Here is an 18,664-nt window from a genome sequence, read left to right on the forward strand (position 1 = left end):
ATATCAGACATTTTGCAGAGGTGTTTGACCAAAAAGTGGCCTGACAGTACTTTATCATAAAACATCAGACCCTGAAGTCTTTTTCTCTCACAGTTATGTATCTTGTATCTATTTGTTCTTAAGAACAGAGGAATAGAGGAGCAAAATCTGGGAATTTCCAAAAGCCATTGGAAGGAACTAAAGGAGTTAATTAACAAACCCTCTCTTCCTACATTAGTGATACTTGGTGTGTATAACAGCAGCCTGTGCTCCTCTCATTTTACAATGCATTTGACCCCACAAGGCTGTTCTAGCAGGCAGGGAATTAGTGGAAAGTCAACATGTCATACCCTGACCCTCAGGCAACAGTCAGAGCAGGTTATCACAGGAGTCATTATAGCTTTAAAAATGGAATCCTCAATTGGCCAGTTAAGCCTGTTTCAAGCTGTCAGAATGATGCAAAGCAGCAGCATCAGGTCAGGGATGGCATTTTCAGGTTTTACAGTAAAAGAATGAACAGCAATCCTTTGATAAAGAATTTTAAGGTTTACCAGGCATGGACCCAGTTCTGTGTACTTTGGAGTTTTTGGTAGAGAGCTATTAGCAATCATAAATAAGTCCATCACATAAACAATAACCCAAAGAAACCCCACCAATCCAAGCAATAAACAACCAAAAAAAAAAAAAAATTGAGACTTGGGCCTTTTGCTTTTCCAGCTAGTACCAGCCTTTCATGTGGATGCTATGCAAGCTTCTCCCAGACCAAAGCACGCCTCTTTGTCCAATGTACATTTGCTTTCCACATCCTGTTCAGTGCAAGGTAGTTTAGGAACCCAGGGCAGAAAGCTTTCATTCCAAAGAAAATAATTATTTTATTTGTAAAACTATATTAAACTTACAGCACCATGTATGTCTAAATAACAGGAAAGGAGCTGGTAGAAACTACTGTTTAATTCCAGGAGGTTGATGACATTAACTGCTGTTGTTTAGGCCAGATTGCTTCACATAGCTAAATGGTTATCTTTACCATAGCATTCCTTCTCTGTAAATTCAGCTGTAATTACCATACCTTTCAGGATGATACCTCAGGTAGTCGTGACTGTTGTGCTACAAGAAGCAAGGGGAACATCTTCAGCTTTAAAAGCTATCACAGGTTTTCGCAGGTGTGTTTGAGACTAGCACAGCACAAATGAAGTTATCTAATATGAGAGCTAGACAATATGCACTACATGCACAGAGGGGCAATTAGCACAAACAGGGGAATAATACATCGTGCTGGAAAAATAAACAGAGCTTTTCCACATAGAATCTGAAATCCCAATTACATACCAGAACACAGATGTTAATCCTGTAAAATAAATGCAATTGGCACCTTTGGGTTATGATTAAATCCCGCAGGCACTGAACAAAATATATACCTTTTCCCTTTACAACACATTTTCCTTTTTGCTCAGAAGCAAAAATTCTTTTGCACCCAATTTCCATCCATAGGTATTTACATAAAGAAAATTAGTTTTAGCATCATTTGCTCTGAAATTTATAACTTACAAGAATTTCATCCTTCTCTCTCAAAAGAGCAAAAGTAAGATCAATGATTCTGACAATATAATCATGCAAGTCAGGATTTCCCAGGTGTATAATTAGTCTTCCTTCTGTTATTCTCATGTGTAGACATCATTCCATTGTCCCTGGCTAATTCTAGACCATCATAGGCAGGACATAAACATCTTCACTATGGTACACTGCATGTATACCAAAATGTAGGTTCAGTGCAATCAATGGTCTTGGTCCACTCTCATTGTTGAGAAGGATCATTAGCTAGGACCAGGGATCCATATTCTCCTTATCCTGACAGAATCACCTTAGAATTACAGAATAGTTTGTTTTGGGAGCAGCCTTCTCAAGGTCAGCTAGTCTAACTGCCTGGTGAGGGCAGAGACATCTTCCACCTGACCAAGTCACTCAGAGCTGCATCCAACTGGCCTTGAACACTTCCAGGGATAAGGCATCCACATCTTGTCTGGGAAACCTGTGCCAGAGCCTCACCACCCTCATTGCAAAAGATTTCTTCCTTATATCTAGTCTGAACTGACAGCGCTTTCGTTGCAAACCTTTTCACATTATTCTATTGCAATAGGCCCTATTAAAATGTTTGTCTTTCACACAGGCCCCCTTTAGACCACATGGACCCCATCCAGGTCCCTCTGAATGGCATTCTGTTCTTCAGGCGTGTCAACCACACCATTCAGCTTGGTGTCATCTGCAAATGACGGTGAGGGAACATGTGATGCCTTTGTCCATGTCATTGACAATGTCATTAAATCAGACAGCTCAGGTTAGGCCTAGACAGCAGGCATTGGTCTGAAAACAAGCAAAAGACAGAGGTCATGAGAGGATCTAGTAGTTGCATATTTGGTCTCCTGGTTCCAAAGGAACCTGGTTCCCCTGGTTTGTGGAGAGGCCACTTTGAGATGAGGAAGGAACCTACAAAGTAAGCCCAAAACCTATGGTTGTAAGAACCCATAGAGTTTTTGCCTGAAGCCTATATTAAAGTGTCTCAGTCTGAATTGGACTAGACTGTTTTTCTCAACTGCTGTCCTGCTATATGTGCCTATGCTGTCAATCAGCAGCCAGTTGTAATATCCATACAAGATGGAAACTATGACTAAGCACTGGAAAATTAAGGCTTACAACAAACTTTATACTTACAATTAATTAATGTTTCATGAGGATGCGAGGTTCTGAGTCATGCATCTGGGTCCCACAAAACTAAAACAATGCAAATATGTGACCATCTGACAAAAGCTTGCAGTCTTGCATTTCTTATTGCCTACTTTATAGAAAAAGAGAATCTTAACATAATTTAAAAGGAAAAGGTCTCAACATCAGTGAGTTCGACCACTAGTCTAACACTGCCAAACCCACCACTGTACCCTGTCCCCAACTGCCACATCCACTTGATTTTCAAACACCTCCAGGAATGGTGACTCCACCACTGGCCTGGACAGCCTGTTTCAGTGCTTGACAAGAGGTTTGGCAAGGACTTTTTTACTAATATCCCATTTAAACTGCTCCTAACACAGTTTGAGATCATTTCCACTAGCCAAAGGATCAGAGAATCACAGAATGGCTTGGCTAGGAAGGGACCTTGAAGCTCATGTGGATCAACTCTACTGCAGGCAGGGATATCTTCCACTAGAATGGGACCTATCCACACTGGCCTTGAACAATTCCAGGGTTCAGGCAATCCCATGGGATATCCTATTTTTTTTTTTTATTTGGGAGAACAGATTGACCGCCACCTGCCTATAACCTTCTGTCAGGTAGTTGTTGACAGTAATAAGATCAAAGAATAGTTATCTAGTTTTTTCTCCAGTTCTGTTTCTCTTCTCTGGACTTGCTCCAGCACCTCAGTGGCTTTCTTGTTATGAGGGGTCCAAATCTGAGCACGGAATTCGAGCTGTGACCTCACCATTGCCAAGTGTACACACTGAGGGACAATCACTGCCCTGATCCTGCTGGTCCCACAATTGCTGATCCAAGCCAGGATGCTGTTTGCCTTCTTGGTCACCTGGGCCCACCCTGGCTTATGTTCAGCCATCTATCAAGCAGGATCCCTAGGTCCTTTCCTTCCTGGCCTCTTTCCAGCCACTCCACCCCAGCCTGTAACACTGCAGGGCGTTGTTGTGACCCAAGTGCATGACCCAGTGCAGAGCCTTGTGGAATCTTATACCACTGGCCTTGGACAATTAATCCAGACTGCCCAGATCCCTATGCAGAGGTTTCTTGCTCCCCAGCAGACCAACACGCCCACACACCTTACTGCTGTCTGCAAGCTGACTGACAATGCACTTGATCCCCATTGTCCAGATCATTGATAAAGACATAAAACAGAATTGGATGTATGGTCAATAAAGGGCTCAGAAGAAACTGAGGATTTACAAAATTAGGTCTCTCAAAATATAAAATATTCAGCAATTTGCATTTGTGGTATCTGACCTCCCATTCTTTTTGATTAGTTCACATTCTCCCCAGTCTTCCTTGTCATTGTCTTGCTGGAGTCTTCAGGCTATTTGATGTTTAATTTTAGCCTTGCATTTCATTGAGGCTACTCAGGTTCAGGAACAAATCAACTAATTATCATCAAGGAAGCATGTTACACTGTAAACCAGCAAGCACTGGTTTCCAGAATCTAAACCTTCATGAGAATGATGTGCCTCTCTACCAATGATGATGCACATATGCTGTGAAGGTCAGGATTCTGCTGCACAGAACAAATTCAAAGTAGAGTGCAAAAAGGTACGCCTGGCCCTTGACCCATGAAATGAGCACATCAAGACAAATTATGAAAGGTGTTTCTTTTCAGTGTGAAGCATTACTGAAAGGTAGAATTGCAGTAGCCCTCAGACCTTTGCTCCCACCTGTGCAGTGATCTGGATTTTATAATCAAGGGAGCCTTATAGACATTGTAGGGATAGTGGTTTTTTTTAAGATGTCCTGGAGCTTTTCCCTTATAGTGACATCCTTGCTTGCATAAGTAGCAAGAAAGGAATGAAGAAGCATGATGAGAACCTGTTTTCTTGTTAGCTCTTTCTTTGCTTTTCTTTTGCAAAATATATTCTGAAGAATGACAGGAGCATCATAATAAAAGATCATTACTGAGATATTATCTTTTTTTCACAGTTTCTGGAGTGGAATCAACACCATTGGCAGGCTGCACTAGCCTAAAACTGTGCAATTGTTTGACAGGTAAATGTTTTATTGAGAAGCTTTATTTTATTTCTGAATCATTTACATAAAGGGAGGGAGGGAGGGAGGGAGAAGGAGATGGGAAGAAAGAGGCATTTATGCCCTACACAAAAAATCACAACAGCATGGTGATTTTGTGGGGGAATGCCACAATCTTCATACACCATTCATTTGAACTTATGAGTTAACAAAATGTCAATAAAAATTGGGGGGAATCTATTTTATTATTAGTAGAATAACAGGTATATTCCTTGTTAGAATAGGTCACACAGAAAGAAACCGAAGAGTAATAAAAGGCAGGAAAAGGAATGGCAGCCATAAGGGGGAACAACAACAGAAACAATTCCACCACATAAATGTAGGAAACAACAAAAGAAAATGTATAATATGGAATAGCAAATGAGACAGGATAATGATTTACTGAAAATTCTGCCTTTTACACTTTGGTGTAACAATGTGATATTTGGCAAAAAGAGTGTATGCCCTTTTGCAATGAACCCCTTACTTCCACATCCCAAAATCTGCCTTCAGCAAAAGAACTTTCATTCACACATACACGATAAAGGTATGGCTTCAGTTCAGCCACATATTGGTGGTAAAACAGATAGATTTAGGAAAAGTGGAAAAGGGACCCATAAGGAGGAGAGAACAGTCCCTTCCTGAATCTGAATAACAGCCAGTCTCAAGTGCCCTGTATTTTTATGCACCTGTAAAGCCTAACAGTTGCAACTAGTTATTCCCAATTCCTTGTCCCTTGACTGTACACTATTTCACAATAGTTTATGTGACATTAGATAATTACATAACTAAAGCTTATACCATAAAGGTAATGCTCAAAATGAGACCAGAGATTCCGGGTTTTGGCATTTTCTTGCCTTTTATGTGCTTGACAGCAGAAGTTTGACATTATTCCAAACACACGAAATTTCAGACATTTTCAAATAGCATGCAGCAATGTTTTTTTTTTTAAGTCCTTTCCTGTCTTGGGAATATAAATTCCCAAATCCTTTCCTTGAATATAATGCTAATATAAATTTAATACTTAATAAAATACAGTTACTTTATTTTTTTTCTAAAGCAAGAAGCATCTCCATTCAGCAAACACTTCAGTCCTTAAGGGAAGCATGGTAATTTAAAAAGGGCAGGGAAATAGAAGTAAAGAATTATGGAATTAGTGGAAGTGGAACAGGAAGAAATAAGAACCTGTATAGGAAGAATGATGTGAAAATGATAAACTATTGCACAGTTATTTGGCATATTATCTTACATTTTTATTTCTCTCCCCCTCTTAAATTTTGGTCATGTCAATATCTTGGACTAGACACTTGGAGACTTATATTTAATCTGTCTTTGTTGCTCCATGCAAGTCAAATAAATGATCAACTGTACTAAAAGATGAAAGGGAAAAAAGAGAGTCTATCCCACATATTCATCTATCCTACAGGGACTAATTCTTCAAATAAACTGGGTTTTTTTCACAGATACTCTCAAAACTCAGATTCTGTGCAAAGTGAAAATGAAAATAACATGATTAGGAAAAAAAAAAAATCAAAGTTGTATTATAAGAATTGTCACATTTTGAACCATGTTCAGAAAAAGGATGTCTGTTTTGTTAAGTTGTTTAGTTTTTAAAAAATGACATTTCTTTTGCTATAATTTTAAAGTCCATACATAATTAATTCTGGGAGCAATTACTAAATGCCATGAATTTAGAGACATATTTCTATGTATTTATGTGCACAAGATGCTGCACGGTTTCAAATCTTATTTCACTCGATTCTGTATTTTCATGGCTGCTATTCTACCATAAATATCAGTGCCCCATATCAATACTAAGATATTAATTTTGCCAAAGAAAAATGCCAGTGAATTACAAAAGCTGACATTCCACCAGTAAGAAATGTTTTGAGGACAGATCATCACAAGGCAAAAAAATATAGCTAAGAAATTCCCTTCTCCCTCCTCTTGTAAAAAGTGATTTGATGTGTGAATGACTTGAAGGAGCAGTGCCTCCAGTGTGGGGCTCCCTGAGGTTTCGTTCTGAGAGCCTTGGTTTAGGTCAAGGCTTGCAGCTGCTGTTTGAGGGATTTTCCCAGATCTGGGTGTATCAGGTGTTGGTTGATGCTTTGAACACAGAGGCCTGTCATCACACTGACAGGGTGTGACATAAGGGGAAGTTACAAGAAGCAGCAAGGCAGAAATGAGAAGGAAAACTCATGCAGATATCAACGAACATTTCAAGCAGAAGTTGCTAAAAAGGTTTAGAGCTCCCTGAATAAGAGAAAAGCTTTTTGGTCCCAATCTTGTGATATATTACTGTGCCAACTACTATATAAAGCTCAAACTAGAAGAAAAAAAAAAAAAAAAGATAAAATAAAAAGCAATAGAAAGGATTTTAGAACTAAGCTGTCATCCTGTGCTACACCATTAACTCAGGGGTGGCTCTGCCGAGGGGGTTCTTAGTACTGCATGAGTATTCCAGTCTGAAAAATGAGAAAATTTAATCCTTGTAGAATACATTAATCTTCACCCCATTCTATGTGACACTGTCAGCAGTTAATTTAACAGCAGAGCTTCACAAATGAAAGATCAATGCAGGGAAAATTCCTCTGAAATCTTGGTTTATGCAATGAACCTTGTCTAGCATCTACAGCCAAGGCAGAAAGGTGTGGGCCATTGAGTAAACCAGGCAACCACTAGAGAAAGTAGGTGAAATTACACATGTTCATGACCAAGTCTCAAAATCATTTTCAGACTTCTTGTTCCCAGAAACACATAGATTTCCATAGAAGGACAATCTGCCCAAACAATGGATATTTTTACTTCCTGTAAGGCCACCTCCTTTGTGTACTTCCTCCACACCTTTACAGACCCAGTGATGCACTAAGAGCTGAGTCTGAAAAAAGTAGTTAAAAACCAGCAGCCACACAACAATACAAACACAAAAACTGAACATAAACCTGAATAACTTCCCAAGTTTAGGTTCCTACAGCTGAACTGGTGCAATGACATCTACAATTTATTAATGCAGGTTTTAGAGATTAAGTCCTTCACCCTGGGTGTATCAGGCACAGTAGATGCAGCAGACATGAACAAGAAAGACACCAATGGCAGAACATTTGCACTCATCTTTATTTTTGTTGGTGGCACGCTAAAGAGGATGAAAAAACAACTGTGCAAAAAAATTCACCATACTTACTTCATGCACTTAAAGTCGTTGAATGATGAAAGACATCTTCCCACTTTCTGAACATTCCATTATCTTTTCTATATTATAATGAACAGCTTAAAATGAAGTTTTGTCACCAAAATCAGCTCCTGGTGACATTCTAGTTGGTTTCTAAAAAAAGGATAAGAGATTTATTTATGGCGTCCTGTCCTTTAAAGCAGTTGCTTCACCCACTGGATCTTTCCAAGTCACTCAGAAGGGATTAATGTGGAGCAGCATGAGTATATTGAAAGTTCCCCATGCCACTGCTCTGCTGCAAGTGCACCTCAGCAAGTCTGCAGACTTTTTTAATGTTTTTTCCTTCTCTGGAAAAATAGAGGATGTCATACAACTTGTCTTGAAAACAACAGCTTATATTCAACTGCAAAGCAACAAAGTATAAAGCATGTCAGGTTGGATTTAGTGAAGATGCAATTAGCAGAAGGCTGCAAAGATGTGGGGATGGATGACTGGAAACCACTTTTCTGCTCCTGTGATATCTAGCAAAAATGCCACAGAGAGAATTTGCACATGATGGCTTCAGATGTTTGCAGTGATTGACTTTCAAAAGCTGATGTTTTCTCCAGAGGTTTGAACAGCCTCTGTTTTTGGGTACAAATTTGCAGGATTCTGCCTGATGAGTACTATGAATTATGCACAGAGCAAAAAGTCCATATCCATTATAATTTCACCTCTTATTAAGACAGAGACTACTGCAAAATTAGTTTTAACAAATGAATAAGAGTGATGAGCATTTATATTTGTCTTTCAGCAACCCTTGTCTCACCATAATTAGCAAGTATTTTTATTCTTCCAAATTTTTTATTCCCTTTTTTTTAAAGATTAAAAAAAGAAAAAGTTTAGGTCTGATTAACACACAGTGTTTTCCTTGCACTCAAGCTTTCATCTGTTGAGAACAGAAAGACATAGTTTTCAGATATTGCTGATGATGCAACATATAGAAGTAAGTAGAATAAAACCTAGAATAAACAGAACAGAGGCATTGTCATGTCATTTGTATTAAATAAAGTAGGAAGGATAACTGTGAGAAATTAGGATGATGTTATGACTTGTTATGAGAACACAGCACTTTGAAAGATTTCAAAAACTGGGGTGTTTTATTTCAAAATTGTTTCTTATGATACAATCCATTTAGTGTCTAGCAATAGCTATCAAGTGGTAATTATGTGGTGTCCCACACGAGATGCATCAATTTGTCAGCTGAATTTAAATCAAATGTTACTCATGATACAGAACCATCATGGATGGTGACAAATGACCACTACTTCTCTGCAGAAGGGTATCAAAAATATAAGCCAGGTTTAGACCTGAGCAGAAAATGAAGAAATGCTGCTGCATTCTTTTGATTCAGTCACAGAGCAGAACTATTATTTTACATTTGAGGGTGATCAATTTGTACTGAATACTCATAAAAAATATATGTATACTAATTATAAGCTGTTTGCTACCTCTTTTCGCTATAAGTAAGCAGTTGATAATGGTGCCAAGAGGGAAATTAGAACTTCTCAACAAAATCAAATGTCATTACTGGAAAAGGTGTTCTTCCATACATGCTTTATACTTTTAATAAGAAAATATGAATGCTGCATCCATAACTAGATTTGATAGCTGTATGGCATTAACAAAACTATACTCTGTAACTTTCTTATGGGAAAACGAAAATAAACTGTGAGGAAAAAAAAAAAAAGAAAAGGACATGTGAAGCCTGAGAATATAATTTAATAAAGTCCAGACATGAATCATGGTGTTTAAAATTATTAGTATCCCTGATCCAAGTTAAACAAAAAGCAGAGCTTATTCAGGTGTTGTACAAGTAAAAACCTTCTAGCTCTATGTAGGACAGTCAAATACGGAGTAAAGTCTTAGCTTATATCAGCAAGATGAAAGTATGGCACTATTAGACAAAGATCTACATGGTACATCAAAAGACTGTAAGGGACACTTAACTACTCCTTTTTAATCATTTATTATATATTGCCAGGAAACAACTGCATTTTTTACTGACTGAAGGACAAAAAAAGATCACACAGCATTCCCTCTGATTCTTATAGAGAACTTTAAAAAAAATCTACTGAATCAACTCAATCAGCCTTGGATGATACAATGTCAATATCAAAATGCTGTATTTGCAACAGCAACCTGTCAGAGAGAGAGTCCATCAAGATGATGAAGAGAACAGTCCTTAGACAGAATATAAAAACATATTGCCCTCATCGAAATAAGTGCACCAGCTGTGAATATGGCATGAACAACTGGACAAACATACCTAGGGATGTGCAGCTCCCAGTCCTGCCTGGCTGCTGGCCAAGGTTTGGAAAAGTGTTTGTCAGCCACAGCACATTGCTTTTGCAAGCTGAAGCTCTGCACATGAAGGGAAGTGAAGATGGCTAATGACCCTAGCAGCCTTCCCCAGCTCACAATTCAAACACGGTCTTGGAGGCTTCCCATCATCTTTGTAGTGAGAAAAGAGTTGTGGTACAGCTACAGGCCACGTTTTTCCTCTATCAAAACAAGGGGAGGGAGACAAGTAAGAGAAAGTACTTCTTCTTACTGATCCCCTAGAATTTTCTTCCACATGTGCCACATGAATTCTAATGTTTGCTGCAAGACATGAAAAAACAGAGAAAGTTCAATCTTAATATTTAAATCCAAAGCCAAATTATATAAAATGCATTATGAAGTAGCCTGTAGAAGATCTCTGAGATGCTCAGCTTCCAAAGTCCATCATCTAACTATAGAAAATTTGGTGAAAAGCAAGTCAAGATTAATCAGTCTCATTTAACAGAATTATAAATATTTCCTACAATCATATCAGGATAGCAGTTGGCCATATTGCAAAAAAGAGTCTTGTAAATGGAAAAGTTATAAATAAATAGATAAGCCTTTTGGTTGGCTTGGTTCTTACTTAGAAAAAGAGTATGATTTTTTCATCAGGGTAAAGAAAGTTCAATAATGATTTTAGGCACTGAAGTGAAAGAGTAAATTAAAAATAGAAGCAGACAAAGGAAAACAACCACAACAAAACAACAACAACACAAAACACCCCTGATTATCTATTTGACCATAATAATCGATTTAATAAATGCAGACGTTGATATTTTAACTGATTCTTGTCAGTGCTTACACTCTTTAGGACCTGACAGAGAATTCTGTGAGGAAAGGAAGCACAGTCATCTTTGTGTTGTGGATGGAAAACTGGTGCATAGGCCATCTTTAATGGGCCCAGGCAAAGTCCCAGCTTCCTGACTGTAACAATACAAACTCAAAAACTTTCTGTTGTCCCCCCTGTTGTCCTGGAAACAGGGGGACAGAACCTGAGGGAGAGCTGCAACAGAATTGAGTTTGGGGTATTTTTTACTAGGGTCCTTTGCATATCATGATGCCACTTTTCAAATAAAATTTGTTTTGCAGAAAAAGGCATAGCCAGAGAGACCTGACAGCAACAGCACAGTCCCACAAAAAGGTGGGCATATATGCCTATAAAATGTTTTTATACCTCTGCATGACATCGTAAATTTATTCTGTCTTCAGACCCCAATTTGTTACTTTTTTTCCCCCAACAGTGTTTAATCTCTACGTCTATCAGGAACAAAGAATGAAAGAAATGGCAACAGCTGCTTATTTTCCACAGGAATGCTAACCTTCCCCTTGGTTTACAAGCCTTAAATTACTTTTCCATTTTGTGTTTTTGCTTTCACAGGAAAACTGCTTGTGTCTTTTTTTCAAAGTTCTTTGAAAACTGATTTTTTATGTTTTAATTAGAAATTCATCAAGAATATTTTTCTCTGAAGTTGAAAAGTGAGTTTCAGGCAGTGATTAGATCCATTTCCCTAAAAATCTCCACAGTTTTTACAATCAATCAAAAAAACCCAAGCACTGACAATCTAAAATATGAAGAAGTATGGTTCCTTTAGCTGCCAGCAATTGTACCAAAATGACAACACAAAGGAGAAAAAAAAATTGCATTTTCAAAAATTCTCAGATGAAATAGAGTTATATTCTCAGAACCACAAACCTCCGCATATTTACAAGAAAACAATGAGTTCATATCTTCTACAGTAAATTTCTGTGGAAGTCACAGGAGGGGCAAGACCTCATTTCTCAATTTTTTTCTCAAGTCAATTTTCCAAGCTCAAAGTGCAGATCTTCCTTGAGGTTAAGACAGATCTACTTCCAAATGGGAAGGTTCCAAACCAGAAATCTAGGAAGTTGCAGAGGAGCTGCAACTCTGGGAGCCAGCATTAACCAGTCCTTGCACCAGGCTGAACCACAGGGTCAGAAGGTGTCAAATATCAGCATTAGAAATTATTCATATTAAGAAAGCCAGTTTAGAAATAAGGAAAAAATATCCTTATTTTAATGGAAAAAAATGTGAATATATAACATTCATAACAGCTCTTTAATTTTATTTTTTTAACTGTAATTCTGCATAAAAGGGAACTGGATTAAATACTAACAAAGGAAAAAAAATTACACGTGTATTATTCTTACTCTCACAATTTTGTTTCTTAATATTTTATTTCAAGAAAATTTTTTAATTTGGCTGTAAAATGTCATGTCAACTTAAAATATATACATGTAGTATGAACAGGATAAAATCCCATCATTTTACTTTCCCAGATGATAGTTCTTGTCATCAGAACTGCATCATTTGATTGTGATGGATTCAAGCTAAAAAAGGGCACATCAGGGCCATGAAAACAAGATCTCTTGAAACACATGAGCTTTTTCAACTTAGACATCTTTTGTCTGTTCAGGCCAGTTATCCAAAGATAAAGTGAAAAGGAGGAGAAAGCCCAAGAGACGAGGAAGGTAAAAATCTTGAAACAACTCTTAGGTTTTTTGGTTATTTGTTTGTGTGTGTGTACGTATCTGTATTTAATATATAGATAGAGATTATACAGATATAGATAAAGATATAGATTAGATAGATTATATAGATACAGATATAGATATAGATATAGATATAGATATAGATATAGATATAGATATAGATATAGATATAGATATAGATGATATAGATATAGATATAGATATAGATATAGATATAGATATAGATATAGATATAGATATAGATAGATAGATAGATAGATAGATAGATAGATAGATAGATAGATACAGATGATATAGATGTAGATTAGACATAGATCTCTATCAGAGGATCTGGAAACTACCTTTATCACATCTTCCATTCAAATTCTCAGAACTCTGCATCTCAAGAAGCAAATTAAAAATGCACTCTGGCTACAGCTAGTAAGCCTTTGCCCTTGCAGAAGGGTCACTTTTGTGGATAGCAGCCTTAAATGTTGCAGGTACAGAGAGAGAGCAATAGTTTGTAATTCTGCCCTGCTCTGGAATCACTTAAAATAAATGCCAGGAGCCTTGAAAAGGCTCTGCTGGCAATAGAATATCTGCATATGAAACTGAAAAACGATTTTGAAAACTCTGAGAGGAACTGTGGCCCAATTGGATCAATAATTTGGAGCACAGGACTGAACCATTGTGACCACACAACAGAAATAATTGCAATCGCTGCTAAAATAAGTAACATATCTCAACACAGCTGAGATCAGGCTAATGATTCACTTTGTTTTAAATGTGAATTATTGAAAGCAGGAATCAGAAAGTTCAAGGATGAAATTAGCCTCAAAACAAATTAATCTATTTTAAAGTTTTGGGAGAAAAAAATCCAACTTGTACAGTACTGAGAAAAAGAAAATCTACAGAATACCACTCCAAGCTTCCAAACTTAAAGTTAATCTGATGATATATCTGAATACTGATAACCTGGGCACAGTTCCATCTCCAGAGAGAGATATGCCTGCTATGATTATCTCTCTGGTAGCTGTCAAACAAAGAGATGTCATTCTGTCTACAGTTAAACAACAACAGATGGAACATACCCTCAGCCAAGGTAAGTACCATCACTCCAACGCTTTCAAATGGAGCCTCACCATGGTTAGCACCAGTTGAAGGTGTATTACAGATCTCTATTCCAAGGCGAGGGTTAATCTCATCTGTAAATTGAGATCACCACCCATGAGCTGTGTCTTTAAGGCGCAGCCTTACGGCTGCGGTGCCATTAGGGCACTCACCCTCGTCACTCACACTTCCCACTTGCTTCAGAGGATGCTTCAGGGGCATATAAAGCCTCTCATCCCCTAAATGAGCTCACAAAATGAGTGAGCTGCAAGTCTCCTGCAAAACCACCAAGGTTTGGGAATAGAAGGTGTCCCATTTTATCTGATTTTGCATGTTGCTTCTGGCCAGCTGACTGAATGGCTTCTACAGCCTGCACTGAGAGGAGAAACTTTTAGACAGCAGGTCTTTAGCTGTAAGAGTATTGCTTAAAAATAGTCACTTGATCCACGCACCTTGCAAATACTCTTCTCCCTCCAATGAGTATAAAACAACATTCCCAAAGTCTGATATCTCTGTTCTGCACTTGTTTACATGTAGGTGAGAAGCTCTAGACATTGTGCCCAGCCCTTTTTTGTGCTGTCACAATGAGAATTAATGGACAAAGAGATCTGGTCACAATTTTCCTAAATAACACATTTCTTGCTCTCCATAGTGCTATAGATAAATTAAGGATCAAAAATTATGAGAAATAAGGTTTCTAATAAATTGAGGGTATTTGTCTTCAAATCAAAATAAATGATGCTCCAAGAATAGAGTAAAATATTGTATTCACATTTTCATATAAAAAGAATCTCATAGAAAAGAAAGAGGAAGATTTTACATTTGCTAACCTTCATTCCAAAATTCCCACAAATTTATTATCTTTTGCAAGACCACAGAGTTTTGTCCAGAACACAACTTGTAAGGAAATTGCTTTCTGCTCTGTCATGTGAATTAGTCTTGAAATCAACTTAATCCATTGATATTCATAATAAAATGAATAATAATAATAATAATAATAAAATTAATAAAATTTCAGTTTAAACATACTTTTGCCAAGTTGTTCAAAGATACTGTTGTCTGAGATATGTGGATTGGAATTGTGATTCAGGGACATTACAAATGAAAAAAGTCTATTAGATGAACTGTTTCAGTCAGTAGAGCACTGTTCCCCCAAAACTGCTTTCTGGTCTTTTGTCCAATCAAATTTGAAATTCTATCTGCATTTATAAGTTGTATTGTTATGAGGAAATGTGTTATTAAAGTGTATGATATGTTTTGGAACCATAATTTTTATGCAAAAATCACTCTTTATTACTCAGTGGGGGGAAAATAAAAAGAAAGAAAAAAATTTACTTCTTTTGTTTACTCTAATTCTGGAAGAGACCACCCAAAATCCTACTTGACAAGAGACCCAAGTACATCAAATAGTACTAATAGTCTGAAGCAACCACAGTGGCTAAACAAAGATAGACAAATACTTATTAGCTTACTATATAAGCCACATCAGCTTACTATAAACTCCAGCAAACTGGAGTTCAAGGCCACCTGAAAACTGCAGTTAGAAAGCTTCATAAGCACACAGATGTTGAAACTCACCCTTGGTCCCCTGCTGCTGCAGGTACCTGACCCTCAGTTCAGTGCTCATGCAATTCTCTGAATACAAACAGCAATGACTACAACATAAATGTAACTAAAGGAACACACCACATGATAGAAGAATGGAATTGTCAGGGACACTTGGGAATTAAGAAAACATGGTGGTCAGAAAGAAGAGCTTTTGAAATATCTGTTCAGACCTGTTTGTTATTTTGAGATCACTTCTATGGCTCACGGAGTAGACACTTTGCTGTATACTGGAATTAGATTGATTTCTATTTTTCCTGTATTAGACCAAGAAATGCTTGGAAGGAGAAAGAATGGGCTTCTGTTTTATGGGGTAAGCTAAATTCAGCTCTCAATTTCAATGGACAATCCCTCCTTTTTACATGGTCCCTGCTACTCTGGCGTCCAAGGAGCATATACAGTTTTAATTGCACTGTTTTTTCTCAAAAGACAGTCACACTATTACTGTTAGTCCAAGTTATCCCATTCTCATTTTGCAAAACAAAATCTCTGAGACAGAGGAGTATAATATAACTCATTATCCAGCCTTAATATATAGTTCCCAGAATCATGTATTTGACATGAAAAACAGAACCATCTTTTAAAACAGGATTCACAGGCACAAAACACTGAATTTGAATGTTTCCTCAAATCTTGCCTGCTCTACCTAAAGATATCTGTGAGTTTGGTATCTCTGCAGGCTCAGAGCTGCAAATCTGTGGCTAGACTAGGAAGCAAGAAGCAAATACTCAGATACAGAACAAGGAATTTTTAAAAAGGTAGAAGAGGACACAAGGAGATGGTTGCAGGCAAGTATTTAGAGCATATCTACCTGGAAAGAGGAAGGCCTAGACTTGAAGCCCTTCTAAATCTGAAGGATTTCTAAATCTAAAGGAAAAGAGGAAAAGGACATTGTGTAGGATGATCCACCAGGAAAAGGAGCAGGTAAAACAAGATTTGGCTAAAGGTACCAAATAAAGTCTGTGGTCTTGAGAGCAAATAAATCAGGGCCTTGGTACACCAGTGAGCAATGCACATAGCCTAAATATGAACTCTGTTCCCAAAATTCATGTCAGAGAGGAGTAGAGAAGTACAACCAGAAATACTAGCATCAATTGTTTCTTCCCTAAAAAGAACTGTGATTTAATCATCCCAGCTAAGGGATCATTTCCCCATGCTAAACTGCAGTCATTGGGTAAAACAGACAAATATTTTTTTTGCGGAAACAGAAGGCAGAACCAAGAGCTCTACCTTCTAACTACAGGCTTTGCTATTGTGTGTCTCATCCATACAATAGTGCAGTTTCTCTTTTTGTGAACCCAGACTGCCTTTTCTGCACAACAACACAGCCTTCCCAATAAAGACAGCAGATATCTACTTTTTTCCCAGAGCAGACCACAATAAGCGGTAGAAAAATTTAGATGCCACATACTGAAAGAAGACTACAAAGCAGGGAAGAAAGTGATTCTGTGGCATAATCAAGTAGGGAGAAACTACTAGTTTCATTAGTGTGATCCTAAGACACTTGGCTATTTATGAACTGAAACAAAGGGAAAAACAAAACAAAAAAAAAAAAAAAAAAGGAAGAACAGGGAAAAGGAAAATTACAAGGCATGATGTTCCATTTTTAGTAGCCAAAATGATGCATGGACCATATCTTTCCACTTCTTAAAACATTATATCTACTGGAACAATATACAAGTGGTGGATGACAGGTCATTCTTCTTTTAAGCTTGTAAAATACACACAAAAATGTTGCCAAAACTACCACATTTCATGCTGAACTCAAGGTTGCCTGCACATGGCAGGCTCTCAGAGGACACCCATTAGACCAGGATTTTTAGAGACATAACTGAAAATGTTATTTCTGAGTAGACTGCAAATGAGCCCACTCTCTTCTCAACTCATCAGAGGAGAGTGGTGCTTTTGAACACATTTAAATGATCTTTTTCTATCTTCTGTCTTAGACAAAGCCAACATACACATCCTCCCAGGTACCTAGGCTGGCTGAGTTCCTGCAGAGTACTTCCCTGAACAAAGATGTCTAAGTTGGGCTTGAGTTACACTTTGGGTTTCTAAGTGCTTTTTTGGATGTCAACCAAACTAAGAAACCCATTGAAGGTCACTTATGAAGTTTATGGCAGAAAAGGAAACTGATCTTGGGTGTCTGAGGTCTCAGACCCACAGCACTAGAACATCTTTCATCTCTGCTGCTCTTATCGAACCGAAATGACACAAAAGATTGGAAAACATAAAGACAGGAATGAATATGTTGCAGGATCAACTGATTTCATCTAGAAGATTCTGAAACATGATCTATGCTTAGTTTTATCCATATATTACTTTCTTACCCTCTGCAGACGATTGCAGAAATGCCAAGTCCATCTATTTTTAAAGCAGTGAAACAGTCAAGTGTTCTCTAATGCACCATTTCCAAGTGCAAGTAATATATGCTGACCAGCTCGTAACTGTCTTGGCAAGGATTCACACACCTTCTAGGATTTTAATTTATCAAAGACAGACATATTTATATGTCTGACTGTGGCTGCTTGCTCATGAAATAGGAAAGGATGTTAAAACTACACTAGTGCTTTAAGAACAGCCAGGAAACACAGTGTTAAGGTTTGTTCCTCTGTCCTTAGCTCACCCGTGCTGTGCACAGCTCTTGTATATGCCTAGAAAAAGCCTATGAGCAGGCTGATAAGAATCAAACAAGGCTCTGTAAATCTTGTGCCAAAAATAACCAAACTTAAGCAAATGTGAATGAAAAAGCTTGAACGGTACCTACCATTCTCTAGATGAGGTGGGTTCAAGTTTGGCATCTTTGATTTTTTTCAGTTAATGATTTTTTTGATTTTTTTTCAGTTAAGGTGATTATAACAGACTTCCTCATATGAAGACTGTTAATATTGTTCATGCACAACAGCAGCCCCCAGGATTTGGGGAGCATTCAGGCACTCCCATGGAGTAGAGCCCGCCACTCTCTGCAGATGCAGTGTAATTTCCATAGAACTGTTTCTTTCAGACCCATTACACACATAAAAGATACAAACCCATTATCAGCAGATCATTCAAGTGATAGTAATGACTCCTCAGGAGGTAAACAGTACATCAAACTGAACTGGAGTGTGTTTTATAGACCAGGTATAATTCCATAGGAAATGCTGGAAGGCCCCTGTCTGAACCAGCACCTAACATCAC

This window comes from Cyanistes caeruleus, chromosome Z, assembly GCF_971803275.1.
Source record: "Cyanistes caeruleus chromosome Z, bCyaCae1.hap1.1, whole genome shotgun sequence".
NCBI lineage: Eukaryota > Metazoa > Chordata > Aves > Passeriformes > Paridae > Cyanistes > Cyanistes caeruleus.